Source organism: Hoplias malabaricus, chromosome 2 (assembly GCF_029633855.1).
Source record: "Hoplias malabaricus isolate fHopMal1 chromosome 2, fHopMal1.hap1, whole genome shotgun sequence".
Classification (NCBI taxonomy): Eukaryota; Metazoa; Chordata; class Actinopteri; order Characiformes; family Erythrinidae; genus Hoplias; species Hoplias malabaricus.
Window position 1 is genome coordinate 13,240,652 of NC_089801.1, and position 17,187 is coordinate 13,257,838.

Sequence of the window (17,187 nt, forward strand, 5' to 3'; positions counted from 1 at the left end):
GGCATAAAAGAAACACGCGGCGGTCACGGTCACGGTCGGAGAAGTTCGGACCTACATTGGACGCCTAAAGTAGATTTGTTGGAACAACAAAAATGGCTTCACAGGAGACATTGCCAAGTTTCACCACCACAATTAGCAAATGCTACCTTCAAAATTCTTTTGATTGTACAAGTTTCTTAGAAAGCGCGCCCTACATGACACCAAACTTCAGTTTGCTTCCTTGCTTGTGAACGATGCGGTCTACGTTGTGCCGCGAGGGCTCTTTCTTGTTAGTTTAGCCACGCTTGCAATACATAGCGAATCTCTGATACCAAGCGGGCAATCGCTGTTCACTCAGTTGATGTTTGGCGTCCCAAAAACATACCTTGAAAGATTGGCAGAAGGAAACACTAAGAGTAGGTCCCACCGAGATTTGAACTCGGATCGCTGGATTCAGAGTCCAGAGTGCTAACCATTACACCATGGAACCTCCGACCCTTCGGGAGCGTTCGCATCACAATTCCTAATTCTTAATTTGCAAGCTGCGGCAACAATGGGTAAGATTTAATTACTCCGTTCACGAGGAGTAAAACGTCTTGAGAGGAACCAAATATCACAAAGTGGGAATTGTATGAAATGAAGCACAAGTTTGCATTTTAGCGCAAGATTCCAGCACTTCACACTCTGTAGAGAAGGTTCCCTTGCATGTGGGTGGAAACGTTTTAACAGAATTACAATTCGGCCCAGATCAGCGGGTGTTAACAGGATTGCTCCGTCACGCGGTTAAGGCAGCTGCTCCGAGACTCTAGCAAAGGAAACCGAGCAGCAGGTCCCACCGAGATTTGAACTCGGATCGCTGGATTCAGAGTCCAGAGTGCTAACCGTTACACCATGGAACCTCTGCAAGCGTCAGCCACTGAGAGTACGACTGAGGAGCGAAAACTGACAGGAGTGTTATTGTAAAGATTTACAGCTATATATGAGTGAGCTGCTTCCACTTTGGTCAATTTCATTCTTGTTGACACTAACAGTGAGCCAGGAACTTGTGATGCAAGTAGGCATGATGTCTGACAACATGGAAAAAACCTCCTTCACAAGGACGCTTTGGAGGATCCGAAGCTCCGCTTGCCGAAACCCGGGATCGAACCAGGGACCTTTAGATCTTCAGTCTAACGCTCTCCCAACTGAGCTATTTCGGCTCGAACGCCGTATGCAGGCAAGTGATCAAAATTGCAGAAATGCAGACGTCGATGGCCAGAAAGACAGGGTTGTTTAGTATTCACAGAATTAAGGACTCTACTCTCTGACATCAGTTCGGTTCCTCAACGTGGTTACATCCCTGTGGTTTGGCCTATTATACCTTTTTCCATTTTCATATAACAGAGGGCAGTCACGAAAGGCTAGGTTCACATGCATCAAACACTAGGTTCCACCGAGATTTGAACTCGGATCACTGGATTCAAAGTCCAGAGTGCTAACCATTACACCATGGAACCGCTGAGAAGCTTTTTCGCTTTCCCAACCAAAGCCCCAAGACGGTCACTCCAGGTGTCCGTGACAGGGATGATCTCTGTCAGAGCACGAGGGGGGAATCTTGAGAGGAGCGGGACCCGAGTGAACTCGAGAGAGCAGAACTCTGTCTAATTGATGATTGTATAGATTTTTCACTGGAAGACACTCAGAATGAAGGGCATTGCAGTAGCTCAAGGTAACCATTCCAAAAAACAATGCGAGACATTGAATTGTCAGCCGTTAAAAACCTAATGCAAAGTCAGGTCTCTGAGTCTGCCGAAACCCGGAATCGAACCAGGGACCTTTAGATCTTCAGTCTAACGCTCTCCCAACTGAGCTATTTCGGCATAAAGGAAACACGCGGCGGTCACGGTCACGGTCGGAGAAGTTCGGACCTACATTGGACGCCTAAAGTAGATTTGTTGGAACAACAAAAATGGCTTCACAGGAGACATTGCCAAGTTTCACCACCACAATTAGCAAATGCTACCTTCAAAATTCTTTTGATTGTACAAGTTTCTTAGAAAGCGCGCCCTACATGACACCAAACTTCAGTTTGCTTCCTTGCTTGTGAACGATGCGGTCTACGTTGTGCCGCGAGGGCTCTTTCTTGTTAGTTTAGCCACGCTTGCAATACATAGCGAATCTCTGATACCAAGCGGGCAATCGCTGTTCACTCAGTTGATGTTTGGCGTCCCAAAAACATACCTTGAAAGATTGGCAGAAGGAAACACTAAGAGTAGGTCCCACCGAGATTTGAACTCGGATCGCTGGATTCAGAGTCCAGAGTGCTAACCATTACACCATGGAACCTCTTACCCTTCGGGAGCGTTCGCATCACAATTCCTAATTCTTAATTTGCAAGCTGCGGCAACAATGGGTAAGATTTAATTACTCCGTTCACGAGGAGTAAAACGTCTTGAGAGGAACCAAATATCACAAAGTGGGAATTGTATGAAATGAAGCACAAGTTTGCATTTTAGCGCAAGATTCCAGCACTTCACACTCTGTAGAGAAGGTTCCCTTGCATGTGGGTGGAAACGTTTTAACAGAATTACAATTCGGCCCAGATCAGCGGGTGTTAACAGGATTGCTCCGTCACGCGGTTAAGGCAGCTGCTCCGAGACTCTAGCAAAGGAAACCGAGCAGTAGGTCCCACCGAGATTTGAACTCGGATCGCTGGATTCAGAGTCCAGAGTGCTAACCGTTACACCATGGAACCTCTGCGAGCGTCAGCCACTGAGAGTACGACTGAGGAGCGAAAACTGACAGGAGTGTTATTGTAAAGATTTACAGCTATATATGAGTGAGCTGCTTCCACTTTGGTCAATTTCATTCTTGTTGACACTAACAGTGAGCCAGGAACTTGTGATGCAAGTAGGCATGATGTCTGACAACATGGAAAAAACCTCCTTCACAAGGACGCTTTGGAGGATCCGAAGCTCCGCTTGCCGAAACCCGGGATCGAACCAGGGACCTTTAGATCTTCAGTCTAACGCTCTCCCAACTGAGCTATTTCGGCTCGAACGCCGTACGCAGGCAAGTGATCAAAATTGCAGAAATGCAGACGTCGATGGCCAGAAAGACAGGGTTGTTTAGTATTCACAGAATTAAGGACTCTACTCTCTGACATCAGTTCGGTTCCTCAACGTGGTTACATCCCTGTGGTTTGGCCTATTATACCTTTTTCCATTTTCATATAACAGAGGGCAGTCACGAAAGGCTAGGTTCACATGCATCAAACACTAGGTTCCACCGAGATTTGAACTCGGATCACTGGATTCAAAGTCCAGAGTGCTAACCATTACACCATGGAACCGCTGAGAAGCTTTTTCGCTTTCCCAACCAAAGCCCCAAGACGGTCACTCCAGGTGTCCGTGACAGGGATGATCTCTGTCAGAGCACGAGGGGGGAATCTTGAGAGGAGCGGGACCCGAGTGAACTCGAGAGAGCAGAACTCTGTCTAATTGATGATTGTATAGATTTTCACTGGAAGACACTCAGAATGAAGGGCATTGCAGTAGCTCAAGGTAACCATTCCAAAAAACAATGCGAGACATTGAATTGTCAGCCGTTAAAAACCTAATGCAAAGTCAGGTCTCTGAGTCTGCCGAAACCCGGGATCGAACCAGGGACCTTTAGATCTTCAGTCTAACGCTCTCCCAACTGAGCTATTTCGGCATAAAAGAAACACGCGGCGGTCACGGTCACGGTCGGAGAAGTTCGGACCTACATTGGACGCCTAAAGTAGATTTGTTGGAACAACAAAAATGGCTTCACAGGAGACATTGCCAAGTTTCACCACCACAATTAGCAAATGCTACCTTCAAAATTCTTTTGATTGTACAAGTTTCTTAGAAAGCGCGCCCTACATGACACCAAACTTCAGTTTGCTTCCTTGCTTGTGAACGATGCGGTCTACGTTGTGCCGCGAGGGCTCTTTCTTGTTAGTTTAGCCACGCTTGCAATACATAGCGAATCTCTGATACCAAGCGGGCAATCGCTGTTCACTCAGTTGATGTTTGGCGTCCCAAAAACATACCTTGAAAGATTGGCAGAAGGAAACACTAAGAGTAGGTCCCACCGAGATTTGAACTCGGATCGCTGGATTCAGAGTCCAGAGTGCTAACCATTACACCATGGAACCTCCGACCCTTCAGGAGCGTTCGCATCACAATTCCTAATTCTTAATTTGCAAGCTGCGGCAACAATGGGTAAGATTTAATTACTCCGTTCACGAGGAGTAAAACGTCTTGAGAGGAACCAAATATCACAAAGTGGGAATTGTATGAAATGAAGCACAAGTTTGCATTTTAGCGCAAGATTCCAGCACTTCACACTCTGTAGAGAAGGTTCCCTTGCATGTGGGTGGAAACGTTTTAACAGAATTACAATTCGGCCCAGATCAGCGGGTGTTAACAGGATTGCTCCGTCACGCGGTTAAGGCAGCTGCTCCGAGACTCTAGCAAAGGAAACCGAGCAGCAGGTCCCACCGAGATTTGAACTCGGATCGCTGGATTCAGAGTCCAGAGTGCTAACCGTTACACCATGGAACCTCTGCAAGCGTCAGCCACTGAGAGTACGACTGAGGAGCGAAAACTGACAGGAGTGTTATTGTAAAGATTTACAGCTATATATGAGTGAGCTGCTTCCACTTTGGTCAATTTCATTCTTGTTGACACTAACAGTGAGCCAGGAACTTGTGATGCAAGTAGGCATGATGTCTGACAACATGGAAAAAACCTCCTTCACAAGGACGCTTTGGAGGATCCGAAGCTCCGCTTGCCGAAACCCGGGATCGAACCAGGGACCTTTAGATCTTCAGTCTAACGCTCTCCCAACTGAGCTATTTCGGCTCGAACGCCATATGCAGGCAAGTGATCAAAATTGCAGAAATGCAGACGTCGATGGCCAGAAAGACAGGGTTGTTTAGTATTCACAGAATTAAGGACTCTACTCTCTGACATCAGTTCGGTTCCTCAACGTGGTTACATCCCTGTGGTTTGGCCTATTATACCTTTTTCCATATAACAGAGGGCAGTCACGAAAGGCTAGGTTCACATGCATCAAACACTAGGTTCCACCGAGATTTGAACTCGGATCACTGGATTCAAAGTCCAGAGTGCTAACCATTACACCATGGAACCGCTGAGAAGCTTTTTCGCTTTCCCAACCAAAGCCCCAAGACGGTCACTCCAGGTGTCCGTGACAGGGATGATCTCTGTCAGAGCACGAGGGGGGAATCTTGAGAGGAGCGGGACCCGAGTGAACTCGAGAGAGCAGAACTCTGTCTAATTGATGATTGTATAGATTTTTCACTGGAAGACACTCAGAATGAAGGGCATTGCAGTAGCTCAAGGTAACCATTCCAAAAAACAATGCGAGACATTGAATTGTCAGCCGTTAAAAACCTAATGCAAAGTCAGGTCTCTGAGTCTGCCGAAACCCGGGATCGAACCAGGGACCTTTAGATCTTCAGTCTAACGCTCTCCCAACTGAGCTATTTCGGCATAAAAGAAACACCCGGCGGTCACGGTCACGGTCGGAGAAGTTCGGACCTACATTGGACGCCTAAAGTAGATTTGTTGGAACAACAAAAATGGCTTCACAGGAGACATTGCCAAGTTTCACCACCACAATTAGCAAATGCTACCTTCAAAATTCTTTTGATTGTACAAGTTTCTTAGAAAGCGCGCCCTACATGACACCAAACTTCAGTTTGCTTCCTTGCTTGTGAACGATGCGGTCTACGTTGTGCCGCGAGGGCTCTTTCTTGTTAGTTTAGCCACGCTTGCAATACATAGCGAATCTCTGATACCAAGCGGGCAATCGCTGTTCACTCAGTTGATGTTTGGCGTCCCAAAAACATACCTTGAAAGATTGGCAGAAGGAAACACTAAGAGTAGGTCCCACCGAGATTTGAACTCGGATCGCTGGATTCAGAGTCCAGAGTGCTAACCATTACACCATGGAACCTCCGACCCTTCGGGAGCGTTCGCATCACAATTCCTAATTCTTAATTTGCAAGCTGCGGCAACAATGGGTAAGATTTAATTACTCCGTTCACGAGGAGTAAAACGTCTTGAGAGGAACCAAATATCACAAAGTGGGAATTGTATGAAATGAAGCACAAGTTTGCATTTTAGCGCAAGATTCCAGCACTTCACACTCTGTAGAGAAGGTTCCCTTGCATGTGGGTGGAAACGTTTTAACAGAATTACAATTCGGCCCAGATCAGCGGGTGTTAACAGGATTGCTCCGTCACGCGGTTAAGGCAGCTGCTCCGAGACTCTAGCAAAGGAAACCGAGCAGCAGGTCCCACCGAGATTTGAACTCGGATCGCTGGATTCAGAGTCCAGAGTGCTAACCGTTACACCATGGAACCTCTGCAAGCGTCAGCCACTGAGAGTACGACTGAGGAGCGAAAACTGACAGGAGTGTTATTGTAAAGATTTACAGCTATATATGAGTGAGCTGCTTCCACTTTGGTCAATTTCATTCTTGTTGACACTAACAGTGAGCCAGGAACTTGTGATGCAAGTAGGCATGATGTCTGACAACATGGAAAAAACCTCCTTCACAAGGACGCTTTGGAGGATCCGAAGCTCCGCTTGCCGATACCCGGGATCGAACCAGGGACCTTTAGATCTTCAGTCTAACGCTCTCCCAACTGAGCTATTTCGGCTCGAACGCCGTATGCAGGCAAGTGATCAAAATTGCAGAAATGCAGACGTCGATGGCCAGAAAGACAGGGTTGTTTAGTATTCACAGAATTAAGGACTCTACTCTCTGACATCAGTTCGGTTCCTCAACGTGGTTACATCCCTGTGGTTTGGCCTATTATACCTTTTTCCATTTTCATATAACAGAGGGCAGTCACGAAAGGCTAGGTTCACATGCATCAAACACTAGGTTCCACCGAGATTTGAACTCGGATCACTGGATTCAAAGTCCAGAGTGCTAACCATTACACCATGGAACCGCTGAGAAGCTTTTTCGCTTTCCCAACCAAAGCCCCAAGACGGTCACTCCAGGTGTCCGTGACAGGGATGATCTCTGTCAGAGCACGAGGGGGGAATCTTGAGAGGAGCGGGACCCGAGTGAACTCGAGAGAGCAGAACTCTGTCTAATTGATGATTGTATAGATTTTTCACTGGAAGACACTCAGAATGAAGGGCATTGCAGTAGCTCAAGGTAACCATTCCAAAAAACAATGCGAGACATTGAATTGTCAGCCGTTAAAAACCTAATGCAAAGTCAGGTCTCTGAGTCTGCCGAAACCCGGAATCGAACCAGGGACCTTTAGATCTTCAGTCTAACGCTCTCCCAACTGAGCTATTTCGGCATAAAGGAAACACGCGGCGGTCACGGTCACGGTCGGAGAAGTTCGGACCTACATTGGACGCCTAAAGTAGATTTGTTGGAACAACAAAAATGGCTTCACAGGAGACATTGCCAAGTTTCACCACCACAATTAGCAAATGCTACCTTCAAAATTCTTTTGATTGTACAAGTTTCTTAGAAAGCGCGCCCTACATGACACCAAACTTCAGTTTGCTTCCTTGCTTGTGAACGATGCGGTCTACGTTGTGCCGCGAGGGCTCTTTCTTGTTAGTTTAGCCACGCTTGCAATACATAGCGAATCTCTGATACCAAGCGGGCAATCGCTGTTCACTCAGTTGATGTTTGGCGTCCCAAAAACATACCTTGAAAGATTGGCAGAAGGAAACACTAAGAGTAGGTCCCACCGAGATTTGAACTCGGATCGCTGGATTCAGAGTCCAGAGTGCTAACCATTACACCATGGAACCTCTTACTCTTCGGGAGCGTTCGCATCACAATTCCTAATTCTTAATTTGCAAGCTGCGGCAACAATGGGTAAGATTTAATTACTCCGTTCACGAGGAGTAAAACGTCTTGAGAGGAACCAAATATCACAAAGTGGGAATTGTATGAAATGAAGCACAAGTTTGCATTTTAGCGCAAGATTCCAGCACTTCACACTCTGTAGAGAAGGTTCCCTTGCATGTGGGTGGAAACGTTTTAACAGAATTACAATTCGGCCCAGATCAGCGGGTGTTAACAGGATTGCTCCGTCACGCGGTTAAGGCAGCTGCTCCGAGACTCTAGCAAAGGAAACCGAGCAGGAGGTCCCACCGAGATTTGAACTCTGATCGCTGGATTCAGAGTCCAGAGTGCTAACCGTTACACCATGGAACCTCTGCGAGCGTCAGCCACTGAGAGTACGACTGAGGAGCGAAAACTGACAGGAGTGTTATTGTAAAGATTTACAGCTATATATGAGTGAGCTGCTTCCACTTTGGTCAATTTCATTCTTGTTGACACTAACAGTGAGCCAGGAACTTGTGATGCAAGTAGGCATGATGTCTGACAACATGGAAAAAACCTCCTTCACAAGGACGCTTTGGAGGATCCGAAGCTCCGCTTGCCGAAACCCGGGATCGAACCAGGGACCTTTAGATCTTCAGTCTAACGCTCTCCCAACTGAGCTATTTCGGCTCGAACGCCGTACGCAGGCAAGTGATCAAAATTGCAGAAATGCAGACGTCGATGGCCAGAAAGACAGGGTTGTTTAGTATTCACAGAATTAAGGACTCTACTCTCTGACATCAGTTCGGTTCCTCAACGTGGTTACATCCCTGTGGTTTGGCCTATTATACCTTTTTCCATATAACAGAGGGCAGTCACGAAAGGCTAGGTTCACATGCATCAAACACTAGGTTCCACCGAGATTTGAACTCGGATCACTGGATTCAAAGTCCAGAGTGCTAACCATTACACCATGGAACCGCTGAGAAGCTTTTTCGCTTTCCCAACCAAAGCCCCAAGACGGTCACTCCAGGTGTCCGTGACAGGGATGATCTCTGTCAGAGCACGAGGGGGGAATCTTGAGAGGAGCGGGACCCGAGTGAACTCGAGAGAGCAGAACTCTGTCTAATTGATGATTGTATAGATTTTCACTGGAAGACACTCAGAATGAAGGGCATTGCAGTAGCTCAAGGTAACCATTCCAAAAAACAATGCGAGACATTGAATTGTCAGCCGTTAAAAACCTAATGCAAAGTCAGGTCTCTGAGTCTGCCGAAACCCGGGATCGAACCAGGGACCTTTAGATCTTCAGTCTAACGCTCTCCCAACTGAGCTATTTCGGCATAAAAGAAACACGCGGCGGTCACGGTCACGGTCGGAGAAGTTCGGACCTACATTGGACGCCTAAAGTAGATTTGTTGGAACAACAAAAATGGCTTCACAGGAGACATTGCCAAGTTTCACCACCACAATTAGCAAATGCTACCTTCAAAATTCTTTTGATTGTACAAGTTTCTTAGAAAGCGCGCCCTACATGACACCAAACTTCAGTTTGCTTCCTTGCTTGTGAACGATGCGGTCTACGTTGTGCCGCGAGGGCTCTTTCTTGTTAGTTTAGCCACGCTTGCAATACATAGCGAATCTCTGATACCAAGCGGGCAATCGCTGTTCACTCAGTTGATGTTTGGCGTCCCAAAAACATACCTTGAAAGATTGGCAGAAGGAAACACTAAGAGTAGGTCCCACCGAGATTTGAACTCGGATCGCTGGATTCAGAGTCCAGAGTGCTAACCATTACACCATGGAACCTCTGACCCTTTGGGAGCGTTCGCATCACAATTCCTAATTCTTAATTTGCAAGCTGCGGCAACAATGGGTAAGATTTAATTACTCCGTTCACGAGGAGTAAAACGTCTTGAGAGGAACCAAATATCACAAAGTGGGAATTGTATGAAATGAAGCACAAGTTTGCATTTTAGCGCAAGATTCCAGCACTTCACACTCTGTAGAGAAGGTTCCCTTGCATGTGGGTGGAAACGTTTTAACAGAATTACAATTCGGCCCAGATCAGCGGGTGTTAACAGGATTGCTCCGTCACGCGGTTAAGGCAGCTGCTCCGAGACTCTAGCAAAGGAAACCGAGCAGTAGGTCCCACCGAGATTTGAACTCGGATCGCTGGATTCAGAGTCCAGAGTGCTAACCGTTACACCATGGAACCTCTGCGAGCGTCAGCCACTGAGAGTACGACTGAGGAGCGAAAACTGACAGGAGTGTTATTGTAAAGATTTACAGCTATATATGAGTGAGCTGCTTCCACTTTGGTCAATTTCATTCTTGTTGACACTAACAGTGAGCCAGGAACTTGTGATGCAAGTAGGCATGATGTCTGACAACATGGAAAAAACCTCCTTCACAAGGACGCTTTGGAGGATCCGAAGCTCCGCTTGCCGAAACCCGGGATCGAACCAGGGACCTTTAGATCTTCAGTCTAACGCTCTCCCAACTGAGCTATTTCGGCTCGAACGCCGTACGCAGGCAAGTGATCAAAATTGCAGAAATGCAGACGTCGATGGCCAGAAAGACAGGTTTGTTTAGTATTCACAGAATTAAGGACTCTACTCTCTGACATCAGTTCGGTTCCTCAACGTGGTTACATCCCTGTGGTTTGGCCTATTATACCTTTTTCCATTTTCATATAACAGAGGGCAGTCACGAAAGGCTAGGTTCACATGCATCAAACACTAGGTTCCACCGAGATTTGAACTCGGATCACTGGATTCAAAGTCCAGAGTGCTAACCATTACACCATGGAACCGCTGAGAAGCTTTTTCGCTTTCCCAACCAAAGCCCCAAGACGGTCACTCCAGGTGTCCGTGACAGGGATGATCTCTGTCAGAGCACGAGGGGGGAATCTTGAGAGGAGCGGGACCCGAGTGAACTCGAGAGAGCAGAACTCTGTCTAATTGATGATTGTATAGATTTTCACTGGAAGACACTCAGAATGAAGGGCATTGCAGTAGCTCAAGGTAACCATTCCAAAAAACAATGCGAGACATTGAATTGTCAGCCGTTAAAAACCTAATGCAAAGTCAGGTCTCTGAGTCTGCCGAAACCCGGGATCGAACCAGGGACCTTTAGATCTTCAGTCTAACGCTCTCCCAACTGAGCTATTTCGGCATAAAAGAAACACGCGGCGGTCACGGTCACGGTCGGAGAAGTTCGGACCTACATTGGACGCCTAAAGTAGATTTGTTGGAACAACAAAAATGGCTTCACAGGAGACATTGCCAAGTTTCACCACCACAATTAGCAAATGCTACCTTCAAAATTCTTTTGATTGTACAAGTTTCTTAGAAAGCGCGCCCTACATGACACCAAACTTCAGTTTGCTTCCTTGCTTGTGAACGATGCGGTCTACGTTGTGCCGCGAGGGCTCTTTCTTGTTAGTTTAGCCACGCTTGCAATACATAGCGAATCTCTGATACCAAGCGGGCAATCGCTGTTCACTCAGTTGATGTTTGGCGTCCCAAAAACATACCTTGAAAGATTGGCAGAAGGAAACACTAAGAGTAGGTCCCACCGAGATTTGAACTCGGATCGCTGGATTCAGAGTCCAGAGTGCTAACCATTACACCATGGAACCTCCGACCCTTCGGGAACGTTCGCATCACAATTCCTAATTCTTAATTTGCAAGCTGCGGCAACAATGGGTAAGATTTAATTACTCCGTTCACGAGGAGTAAAACGTCTTGAGAGGAACCAAATATCACAAAGTGGGAATTGTATGAAATGAAGCACAAGTTTGCATTTTAGCGCAAGATTCCAGCACTTCACACTCTGTAGAGAAGGTTCCCTTGCATGTGGGTGGAAACGTTTTAACAGAATTACAATTCGGCCCAGATCAGCGGGTGTTAACAGGATTGCTCCGTCACGCGGTTAAGGCAGCTGCTCCGAGACTCTAGCAAAGGAAACCGAGCAGCAGGTCCCACCGAGATTTGAACTCGGATCGCTGGATTCAGAGTCCAGAGTGCTAACCGTTACACCATGGAACCTCTGCAAGCGTCAGCCACTGAGAGTACGACTGAGGAGCGAAAACTGACAGGAGTGTTATTGTAAAGATTTACAGCTATATATGAGTGAGCTGCTTCCACTTTGGTCAATTTCATTCTTGTTGACACTAACAGTAAGCCAGGAACTTGTGATGCAAGTAGGCATGATGTCTGACAACATGGAAAAAACCTCCTTCACAAGGACGCTTTGGAGGATCCGAAGCTCCGCTTGCCGAAACCCGGGATCGAACCAGGGACCATTAGATCTTCAGTCTAACGCTCTCCCAACTGAGCTATTTCGGCTCGAACGCCGTATGCAGGCAAGTGATCAAAATTGCAGAAATGCAGACGTCGATGGCCAGAAAGACAGGGTTGTTTAGTATTCACAGAATTAAGGACTCTACTCTCTGACATCAGTTCGGTTCCTCAACGTGGTTACATCCCTGTGGTTTGGCCTATTATACCTTTTTCCATTTTCATATAACAGAGGGCAGTCACGAAAGGCTAGGTTCACATGCATCAAACACTAGGTTCCACCGAGATTTGAACTCGGATCACTGGATTCAAAGTCCAGAGTGCTAACCATTACACCATGGAACCGCTGAGAAGCTTTTTCGCTTTCCCAACCAAAGCCCCAAGACGGTCACTCCAGGTGTCCGTGACAGGGATGATCTCTGTCAGAGCACGAGGGGGGAATCTTGAGAGGAGCGGGACCCGAGTGAACTCGAGAGAGCAGAACTCTGTCTAATTGATGATTGTATAGATTTTTCACTGGAAGACACTCAGAATGAAGGGCATTGCAGTAGCTCAAGGTAACCATTCCAAAAAACAATGCGAGACATTGAATTGTCAGCCGTTAAAAACCTAATGCAAAGTCAGGTCTCTGAGTCTGCCGAAACCCGGGATCGAACCAGGGACCTTTAGATCTTCAGTCTAACGCTCTCCCAACTGAGCTATTTCGGCATAAAAGAAACACGCGGCGGTCACGGTCACGGTCGGAGAAGTTCGGACCTACATTGGACGCCTAAAGTAGATTTGTTGGAACAACAAAAATGGCTTCACAGGAGACATTGCCAAGTTTCACCACCACAATTAGCAAATGCTACCTTCAAAATTCTTTTGATTGTACAAGTTTCTTAGAAAGCGCGCCCTACATGACACCAAACTTCAGTTTGCTTCCTTGCTTGTGAACGATGCGGTCTACGTTGTGCCGCGAGGGCTCTTTCTTGTTAGTTTAGCCACGCTTGCAATACATAGCGAATCTCTGATACCAAGCGGGCAATCGCTGTTCACTCAGTTGATGTTTGGCGTCCCAAAAACATACCTTGAAAGATTGGCAGAAGGAAACACTAAGAGTAGGTCCCACCGAGATTTGAACTCGGATCGCTGGATTCAGAGTCCAGAGTGCTAACCATTACACCATGGAACCTCCGACCCTTCGGGAACGTTCGCATCACAATTCCTAATTCTTAATTTGCAAGCTGCGGCAACAATGGGTAAGATTTAATTACTCCGTTCACGAGGAGTAAAACGTCTTGAGAGGAACCAAATATCACAAAGTGGGAATTGTATGAAATGAAGCACAAGTTTGCATTTTAGCGCAAGATTCCAGCACTTCACACTCTGTAGAGAAGGTTCCCTTGCATGTGGGTGGAAACGTTTTAACAGAATTACAATTCGGCCCAGATCAGCGGGTGTTAACAGGATTGCTCCGTCACGCGGTTAAGGCAGCTGCTCCGAGACTCTAGCAAAGGAAACCGAGCAGCAGGTCCCACCGAGATTTGAACTCTGATCGCTGGATTCAGAGTCCAGAGTGTTAACCGTTACACCATGGAACCTCTGCAAGCGTCAGCCACTGAGAGTACGACTGAGGAGCGAAAACTGACAGGAGTGTTATTGTAAAGATTTACAGCTATATATGAGTGAGCTGCTTCCACTTTGGTCAATTTCATTCTTGTTGACACTAACAGTGAGCCAGGAACTTGTGATGCAAGTAGGCATGATGTCTGACAACATGGAAAAAACCTCCTTCACAAGGACGCTTTGGAGGATCCGAAGCTCCGCTTGCCGAAACCCGGGATCGAACCAGGGACCTTTAGATCTTCAGTCTAACGCTCTCCCAACTGAGCTATTTCGGCTCGAACGCCGTACGCAGGCAAGTGATCAAAATTGCAGAAATGCAGACGTCGATGGCCAGAAAGACAGGTTTGTTTAGTATTCACAGAATTAAGGACTCTACTCTCTGACATCAGTTCGGTTCCTCAACGTGGTTACATCCCTGTGGTTTGGCCTATTATACCTTTTTCCATTTTCATATAACAGAGGGCAGTCACGAAAGGCTAGGTTCACATGCATCAAACACTAGGTTCCACCGAGATTTGAACTCGGATCACTGGATTCAAAGTCCAGAGTGCTAACCATTACACCATGGAACCGCTGAGAAGCTTTTTCGCTTTCCCAACCAAAGCCCCAAGACGGTCACTCCAGGTGTCCGTGACAGGGATGATCTCTGTCAGAGCACGAGGGGGGAATCTTGAGAGGAGCGGGACCCGAGTGAACTCGAGAGAGCAGAACTCTGTCTAATTGATGATTGTATAGATTTTCACTGGAAGACACTCAGAATGAAGGGCATTGCAGTAGCTCAAGGTAACCATTCCAAAAAACAATGCGAGACATTGAATTGTCAGCCGTTAAAAACCTAATGCAAAGTCAGGTCTCTGAGTCTGCCGAAACCCGGGATCGAACCAGGGACCTTTAGATCTTCAGTCTAACGCTCTCCCAACTGAGCTATTTCGGCATAAAAGAAACACGCGGCGGTCACGGTCACGGTCGGAGAAGTTCGGACCTACATTGGACGCCTAAAGTAGATTTGTTGGAACAACAAAAATGGCTTCACAGGAGACATTGCCAAGTTTCACCACCACAATTAGCAAATGCTACCTTCAAAATTCTTTTGATTGTACAAGTTTCTTAGAAAGCGCGCCCTACATGACACCAAACTTCAGTTTGCTTCCTTGCTTGTGAACGATGCGGTCTACGTTGTGCCGCGAGGGCTCTTTCTTGTTAGTTTAGCCACGCTTGCAATACATAGCGAATCTCTGATACCAAGCGGGCAATCGCTGTTCACTCAGTTGATGTTTGGCGTCCCAAAAACATACCTTGAAAGATTGGCAGAAGGAAACACTAAGAGTAGGTCCCACCGAGATTTGAACTCGGATCGCTGGATTCAGAGTCCAGAGTGCTAACCATTACACCATGGAACCTCCGACCCTTCGGGAACGTTCGCATCACAATTCCTAATTCTTAATTTGCAAGCTGCGGCAACAATGGGTAAGATTTAATTACTCCGTTCACGAGGAGTAAAACGTCTTGAGAGGAACCAAATATCACAAAGTGGGAATTGTATGAAATGAAGCACAAGTTTGCATTTTAGCGCAAGATTCCAGCACTTCACACTCTGTAGAGAAGGTTCCCTTGCATGTGGGTGGAAACGTTTTAACAGAATTACAATTCGGCCCAGATCAGCGGGTGTTAACAGGATTGCTCCGTCACGCGGTTAAGGCAGCTGCTCCGAGACTCTAGCAAAGGAAACCGAGCAGCAGGTCCCACCGAGATTTGAACTCGGATCGCTGGATTCAGAGTCCAGAGTGCTAACCGTTACACCATGGAACCTCTGCAAGCGTCAGCCACTGAGAGTACGACTGAGGAGCGAAAACTGACAGGAGTGTTATTGTAAAGATTTACAGCTATATATGAGTGAGCTGCTTCCACTTTGGTCAATTTCATTCTTGTTGACACTAACAGTAAGCCAGGAACTTGTGATGCAAGTAGGCATGATGTCTGACAACATGGAAAAAACCTCCTTCACAAGGACGCTTTGGAGGATCCGAAGCTCCGCTTGCCGAAACCCGGGATCGAACCAGGGACCATTAGATCTTCAGTCTAACGCTCTCCCAACTGAGCTATTTCGGCTCGAACGCCGTATGCAGGCAAGTGATCAAAATTGCAGAAATGCAGACGTCGATGGCCAGAAAGACAGGGTTGTTTAGTATTCACAGAATTAAGGACTCTACTCTCTGACATCAGTTCGGTTCCTCAACGTGGTTACATCCCTGTGGTTTGGCCTATTATACCTTTTTCCATTTTCATATAACAGAGGGCAGTCACGAAAGGCTAGGTTCACATGCATCAAACACTAGGTTCCACCGAGATTTGAACTCGGATCACTGGATTCAAAGTCCAGAGTGCTAACCATTACACCATGGAACCGCTGAGAAGCTTTTTCGCTTTCCCAACCAAAGCCCCAAGACGGTCACTCCAGGTGTCCGTGACAGGGATGATCTCTGTCAGAGCACGAGGGGGGAATCTTGAGAGGAGCGGGACCCGAGTGAACTCGAGAGAGCAGAACTCTGTCTAATTGATGATTGTATAGATTTTTCACTGGAAGACACTCAGAATGAAGGGCATTGCAGTAGCTACCTTCAAAATTCTTTTGATTGTACAAGTTTCTTAGAAAGCGCGCCCTACATGACACCAAACTTCAGTTTGCTTCCTTGCTTGTGAACGATGCGGTCTACGTTGTGCCGCGAGGGCTCTTTCTTGTTAGTTTAGCCACGCTTGCAATACATAGCGAATCTCTGATACCAAGCGGGCAATCGCTGTTCACTCAGTTGATGTTTGGCGTCCCAAAAACATACCTTGAAAGATTGGCAGAAGGAAACACTAAGAGTAGGTCCCACCGAGATTTGAACTCGGATCGCTGGATTCAGAGTCCAGAGTGCTAACCATTACACCATGGAACCTCCGACCCTTCGGGAGCGTTCGCATCACAATTCCTAATTCTTAATTTGCAAGCTGCGGCAACAATGGGTAAGATTTAATTACTCCGTTCACGAGGAGTAAAACGTCTTGAGAGGAACCAAATATCACAAAGTGGGAATTGTATGAAATGAAGCACAAGTTTGCATTTTAGCGCAAGATTCCAGCACTTCACACTCTGTAGAGAAGGTTCCCTTGCATGTGGGTGGAAACGTTTTAACAGAATTACAATTCGGCCCAGATCAGCGGGTGTTAACAGGATTGCTCCGTCACGCGGTTAAGGCAGCTGCTCCGAGACTCTAGCAAAGGAAACCGAGCAGCAGGTCCCACCGAGATTTGAACTCTGATCGCTGGATTCAGAGTCCAGAGTGCTAACCGTTACACCATGGAACCTCTGCAAGCGTCAGCCACTGAGAGTACGACTGAGGAGCGAAAACTGACAGGAGTGTTATTGTAAAGATTTACAGCTATATATGAGTGAGCTGCTTCCACTTTGGTC

At 46.9% G+C, this 17,187-nt stretch overlaps 45 non-coding genes across 45 annotated transcripts in view; all 45 read right to left on the reverse strand.

Moving 5' to 3' along the window:
* Positions 1–3, reverse strand: part of trnaf-gaa (transfer RNA phenylalanine (anticodon GAA)) — a 73-nt gene extending 70 nt beyond the window's left edge. The window contains exon 1 of the tRNA in view: positions 1–3. This exon is cut by the window's left edge and continues 70 nt beyond it. This is a non-coding gene — a tRNA (tRNA-Phe).
* Positions 4–397: 394 nt separating this feature from the next.
* trnaq-cug (transfer RNA glutamine (anticodon CUG)) lies at positions 398–469 on the reverse strand. Its single transcript has one exon. It is a non-coding gene; the product is annotated as a tRNA-Gln (tRNA).
* A 337-nt stretch (positions 470–806) lies between these two features.
* trnaq-cug (transfer RNA glutamine (anticodon CUG)) lies at positions 807–878 on the reverse strand. Its single transcript has one exon. It is a non-coding gene; the product is annotated as a tRNA-Gln (tRNA).
* A 227-nt stretch (positions 879–1,105) lies between these two features.
* Positions 1,106–1,178, reverse strand: trnaf-gaa (transfer RNA phenylalanine (anticodon GAA)). Its single transcript has one exon. It is a non-coding gene; the product is annotated as a tRNA-Phe (tRNA).
* A 225-nt stretch (positions 1,179–1,403) lies between these two features.
* On the reverse strand, positions 1,404–1,475 carry trnaq-uug (transfer RNA glutamine (anticodon UUG)). The gene has a single exon. It is a non-coding gene; the product is annotated as a tRNA-Gln (tRNA).
* Positions 1,476–1,765: 290 nt separating this feature from the next.
* Positions 1,766–1,838, reverse strand: trnaf-gaa (transfer RNA phenylalanine (anticodon GAA)). Its single transcript has one exon. It is a non-coding gene; the product is annotated as a tRNA-Phe (tRNA).
* Positions 1,839–2,232: 394 nt separating this feature from the next.
* Positions 2,233–2,304, reverse strand: trnaq-cug (transfer RNA glutamine (anticodon CUG)). Its single transcript has one exon. It is a non-coding gene; the product is annotated as a tRNA-Gln (tRNA).
* A 337-nt stretch (positions 2,305–2,641) lies between these two features.
* trnaq-cug (transfer RNA glutamine (anticodon CUG)) lies at positions 2,642–2,713 on the reverse strand. Its single transcript has one exon. It is a non-coding gene; the product is annotated as a tRNA-Gln (tRNA).
* A 227-nt stretch (positions 2,714–2,940) lies between these two features.
* Positions 2,941–3,013, reverse strand: trnaf-gaa (transfer RNA phenylalanine (anticodon GAA)). Its single transcript has one exon. It is a non-coding gene; the product is annotated as a tRNA-Phe (tRNA).
* A 225-nt stretch (positions 3,014–3,238) lies between these two features.
* trnaq-uug (transfer RNA glutamine (anticodon UUG)) lies at positions 3,239–3,310 on the reverse strand. Its single transcript has one exon. It is a non-coding gene; the product is annotated as a tRNA-Gln (tRNA).
* Positions 3,311–3,599: 289 nt separating this feature from the next.
* trnaf-gaa (transfer RNA phenylalanine (anticodon GAA)) lies at positions 3,600–3,672 on the reverse strand. The gene has a single exon. It is a non-coding gene; the product is annotated as a tRNA-Phe (tRNA).
* A 394-nt stretch (positions 3,673–4,066) lies between these two features.
* Positions 4,067–4,138, reverse strand: trnaq-cug (transfer RNA glutamine (anticodon CUG)). The gene has a single exon. It is a non-coding gene; the product is annotated as a tRNA-Gln (tRNA).
* A 337-nt stretch (positions 4,139–4,475) lies between these two features.
* trnaq-cug (transfer RNA glutamine (anticodon CUG)) lies at positions 4,476–4,547 on the reverse strand. Its single transcript has one exon. It is a non-coding gene; the product is annotated as a tRNA-Gln (tRNA).
* A 227-nt stretch (positions 4,548–4,774) lies between these two features.
* On the reverse strand, positions 4,775–4,847 carry trnaf-gaa (transfer RNA phenylalanine (anticodon GAA)). The gene has a single exon. It is a non-coding gene; the product is annotated as a tRNA-Phe (tRNA).
* Positions 4,848–5,066: 219 nt separating this feature from the next.
* Positions 5,067–5,138, reverse strand: trnaq-uug (transfer RNA glutamine (anticodon UUG)). Its single transcript has one exon. It is a non-coding gene; the product is annotated as a tRNA-Gln (tRNA).
* A 290-nt stretch (positions 5,139–5,428) lies between these two features.
* Positions 5,429–5,501, reverse strand: trnaf-gaa (transfer RNA phenylalanine (anticodon GAA)). The gene has a single exon. It is a non-coding gene; the product is annotated as a tRNA-Phe (tRNA).
* Positions 5,502–5,895: 394 nt separating this feature from the next.
* On the reverse strand, positions 5,896–5,967 carry trnaq-cug (transfer RNA glutamine (anticodon CUG)). Its single transcript has one exon. It is a non-coding gene; the product is annotated as a tRNA-Gln (tRNA).
* Positions 5,968–6,304: 337 nt separating this feature from the next.
* trnaq-cug (transfer RNA glutamine (anticodon CUG)) lies at positions 6,305–6,376 on the reverse strand. Its single transcript has one exon. It is a non-coding gene; the product is annotated as a tRNA-Gln (tRNA).
* Positions 6,377–6,901: 525 nt separating this feature from the next.
* Positions 6,902–6,973, reverse strand: trnaq-uug (transfer RNA glutamine (anticodon UUG)). The gene has a single exon. It is a non-coding gene; the product is annotated as a tRNA-Gln (tRNA).
* Positions 6,974–7,263: 290 nt separating this feature from the next.
* Positions 7,264–7,336, reverse strand: trnaf-gaa (transfer RNA phenylalanine (anticodon GAA)). The gene has a single exon. It is a non-coding gene; the product is annotated as a tRNA-Phe (tRNA).
* Positions 7,337–7,730: 394 nt separating this feature from the next.
* On the reverse strand, positions 7,731–7,802 carry trnaq-cug (transfer RNA glutamine (anticodon CUG)). The gene has a single exon. It is a non-coding gene; the product is annotated as a tRNA-Gln (tRNA).
* Positions 7,803–8,139: 337 nt separating this feature from the next.
* trnaq-cug (transfer RNA glutamine (anticodon CUG)) lies at positions 8,140–8,211 on the reverse strand. Its single transcript has one exon. It is a non-coding gene; the product is annotated as a tRNA-Gln (tRNA).
* Positions 8,212–8,438: 227 nt separating this feature from the next.
* trnaf-gaa (transfer RNA phenylalanine (anticodon GAA)) lies at positions 8,439–8,511 on the reverse strand. Its single transcript has one exon. It is a non-coding gene; the product is annotated as a tRNA-Phe (tRNA).
* Positions 8,512–8,730: 219 nt separating this feature from the next.
* Positions 8,731–8,802, reverse strand: trnaq-uug (transfer RNA glutamine (anticodon UUG)). The gene has a single exon. It is a non-coding gene; the product is annotated as a tRNA-Gln (tRNA).
* Positions 8,803–9,091: 289 nt separating this feature from the next.
* On the reverse strand, positions 9,092–9,164 carry trnaf-gaa (transfer RNA phenylalanine (anticodon GAA)). Its single transcript has one exon. It is a non-coding gene; the product is annotated as a tRNA-Phe (tRNA).
* Positions 9,165–9,558: 394 nt separating this feature from the next.
* trnaq-cug (transfer RNA glutamine (anticodon CUG)) lies at positions 9,559–9,630 on the reverse strand. The gene has a single exon. It is a non-coding gene; the product is annotated as a tRNA-Gln (tRNA).
* A 337-nt stretch (positions 9,631–9,967) lies between these two features.
* trnaq-cug (transfer RNA glutamine (anticodon CUG)) lies at positions 9,968–10,039 on the reverse strand. Its single transcript has one exon. It is a non-coding gene; the product is annotated as a tRNA-Gln (tRNA).
* A 227-nt stretch (positions 10,040–10,266) lies between these two features.
* Positions 10,267–10,339, reverse strand: trnaf-gaa (transfer RNA phenylalanine (anticodon GAA)). The gene has a single exon. It is a non-coding gene; the product is annotated as a tRNA-Phe (tRNA).
* A 225-nt stretch (positions 10,340–10,564) lies between these two features.
* On the reverse strand, positions 10,565–10,636 carry trnaq-uug (transfer RNA glutamine (anticodon UUG)). The gene has a single exon. It is a non-coding gene; the product is annotated as a tRNA-Gln (tRNA).
* Positions 10,637–10,925: 289 nt separating this feature from the next.
* On the reverse strand, positions 10,926–10,998 carry trnaf-gaa (transfer RNA phenylalanine (anticodon GAA)). Its single transcript has one exon. It is a non-coding gene; the product is annotated as a tRNA-Phe (tRNA).
* Positions 10,999–11,392: 394 nt separating this feature from the next.
* On the reverse strand, positions 11,393–11,464 carry trnaq-cug (transfer RNA glutamine (anticodon CUG)). Its single transcript has one exon. It is a non-coding gene; the product is annotated as a tRNA-Gln (tRNA).
* A 337-nt stretch (positions 11,465–11,801) lies between these two features.
* trnaq-cug (transfer RNA glutamine (anticodon CUG)) lies at positions 11,802–11,873 on the reverse strand. The gene has a single exon. It is a non-coding gene; the product is annotated as a tRNA-Gln (tRNA).
* A 227-nt stretch (positions 11,874–12,100) lies between these two features.
* Positions 12,101–12,173, reverse strand: trnaf-gaa (transfer RNA phenylalanine (anticodon GAA)). The gene has a single exon. It is a non-coding gene; the product is annotated as a tRNA-Phe (tRNA).
* A 225-nt stretch (positions 12,174–12,398) lies between these two features.
* trnaq-uug (transfer RNA glutamine (anticodon UUG)) lies at positions 12,399–12,470 on the reverse strand. The gene has a single exon. It is a non-coding gene; the product is annotated as a tRNA-Gln (tRNA).
* Positions 12,471–12,760: 290 nt separating this feature from the next.
* On the reverse strand, positions 12,761–12,833 carry trnaf-gaa (transfer RNA phenylalanine (anticodon GAA)). Its single transcript has one exon. It is a non-coding gene; the product is annotated as a tRNA-Phe (tRNA).
* A 394-nt stretch (positions 12,834–13,227) lies between these two features.
* On the reverse strand, positions 13,228–13,299 carry trnaq-cug (transfer RNA glutamine (anticodon CUG)). The gene has a single exon. It is a non-coding gene; the product is annotated as a tRNA-Gln (tRNA).
* Positions 13,300–13,935: 636 nt separating this feature from the next.
* Positions 13,936–14,008, reverse strand: trnaf-gaa (transfer RNA phenylalanine (anticodon GAA)). Its single transcript has one exon. It is a non-coding gene; the product is annotated as a tRNA-Phe (tRNA).
* Positions 14,009–14,233: 225 nt separating this feature from the next.
* On the reverse strand, positions 14,234–14,305 carry trnaq-uug (transfer RNA glutamine (anticodon UUG)). Its single transcript has one exon. It is a non-coding gene; the product is annotated as a tRNA-Gln (tRNA).
* Positions 14,306–14,594: 289 nt separating this feature from the next.
* Positions 14,595–14,667, reverse strand: trnaf-gaa (transfer RNA phenylalanine (anticodon GAA)). Its single transcript has one exon. It is a non-coding gene; the product is annotated as a tRNA-Phe (tRNA).
* A 394-nt stretch (positions 14,668–15,061) lies between these two features.
* Positions 15,062–15,133, reverse strand: trnaq-cug (transfer RNA glutamine (anticodon CUG)). The gene has a single exon. It is a non-coding gene; the product is annotated as a tRNA-Gln (tRNA).
* Positions 15,134–15,470: 337 nt separating this feature from the next.
* On the reverse strand, positions 15,471–15,542 carry trnaq-cug (transfer RNA glutamine (anticodon CUG)). Its single transcript has one exon. It is a non-coding gene; the product is annotated as a tRNA-Gln (tRNA).
* Positions 15,543–15,769: 227 nt separating this feature from the next.
* Positions 15,770–15,842, reverse strand: trnaf-gaa (transfer RNA phenylalanine (anticodon GAA)). The gene has a single exon. It is a non-coding gene; the product is annotated as a tRNA-Phe (tRNA).
* Positions 15,843–16,067: 225 nt separating this feature from the next.
* trnaq-uug (transfer RNA glutamine (anticodon UUG)) lies at positions 16,068–16,139 on the reverse strand. Its single transcript has one exon. It is a non-coding gene; the product is annotated as a tRNA-Gln (tRNA).
* Positions 16,140–16,600: 461 nt separating this feature from the next.
* Positions 16,601–16,672, reverse strand: trnaq-cug (transfer RNA glutamine (anticodon CUG)). Its single transcript has one exon. It is a non-coding gene; the product is annotated as a tRNA-Gln (tRNA).
* A 337-nt stretch (positions 16,673–17,009) lies between these two features.
* Positions 17,010–17,081, reverse strand: trnaq-cug (transfer RNA glutamine (anticodon CUG)). The gene has a single exon. It is a non-coding gene; the product is annotated as a tRNA-Gln (tRNA).
* Positions 17,082–17,187: the final 106 nt, after the last annotated feature.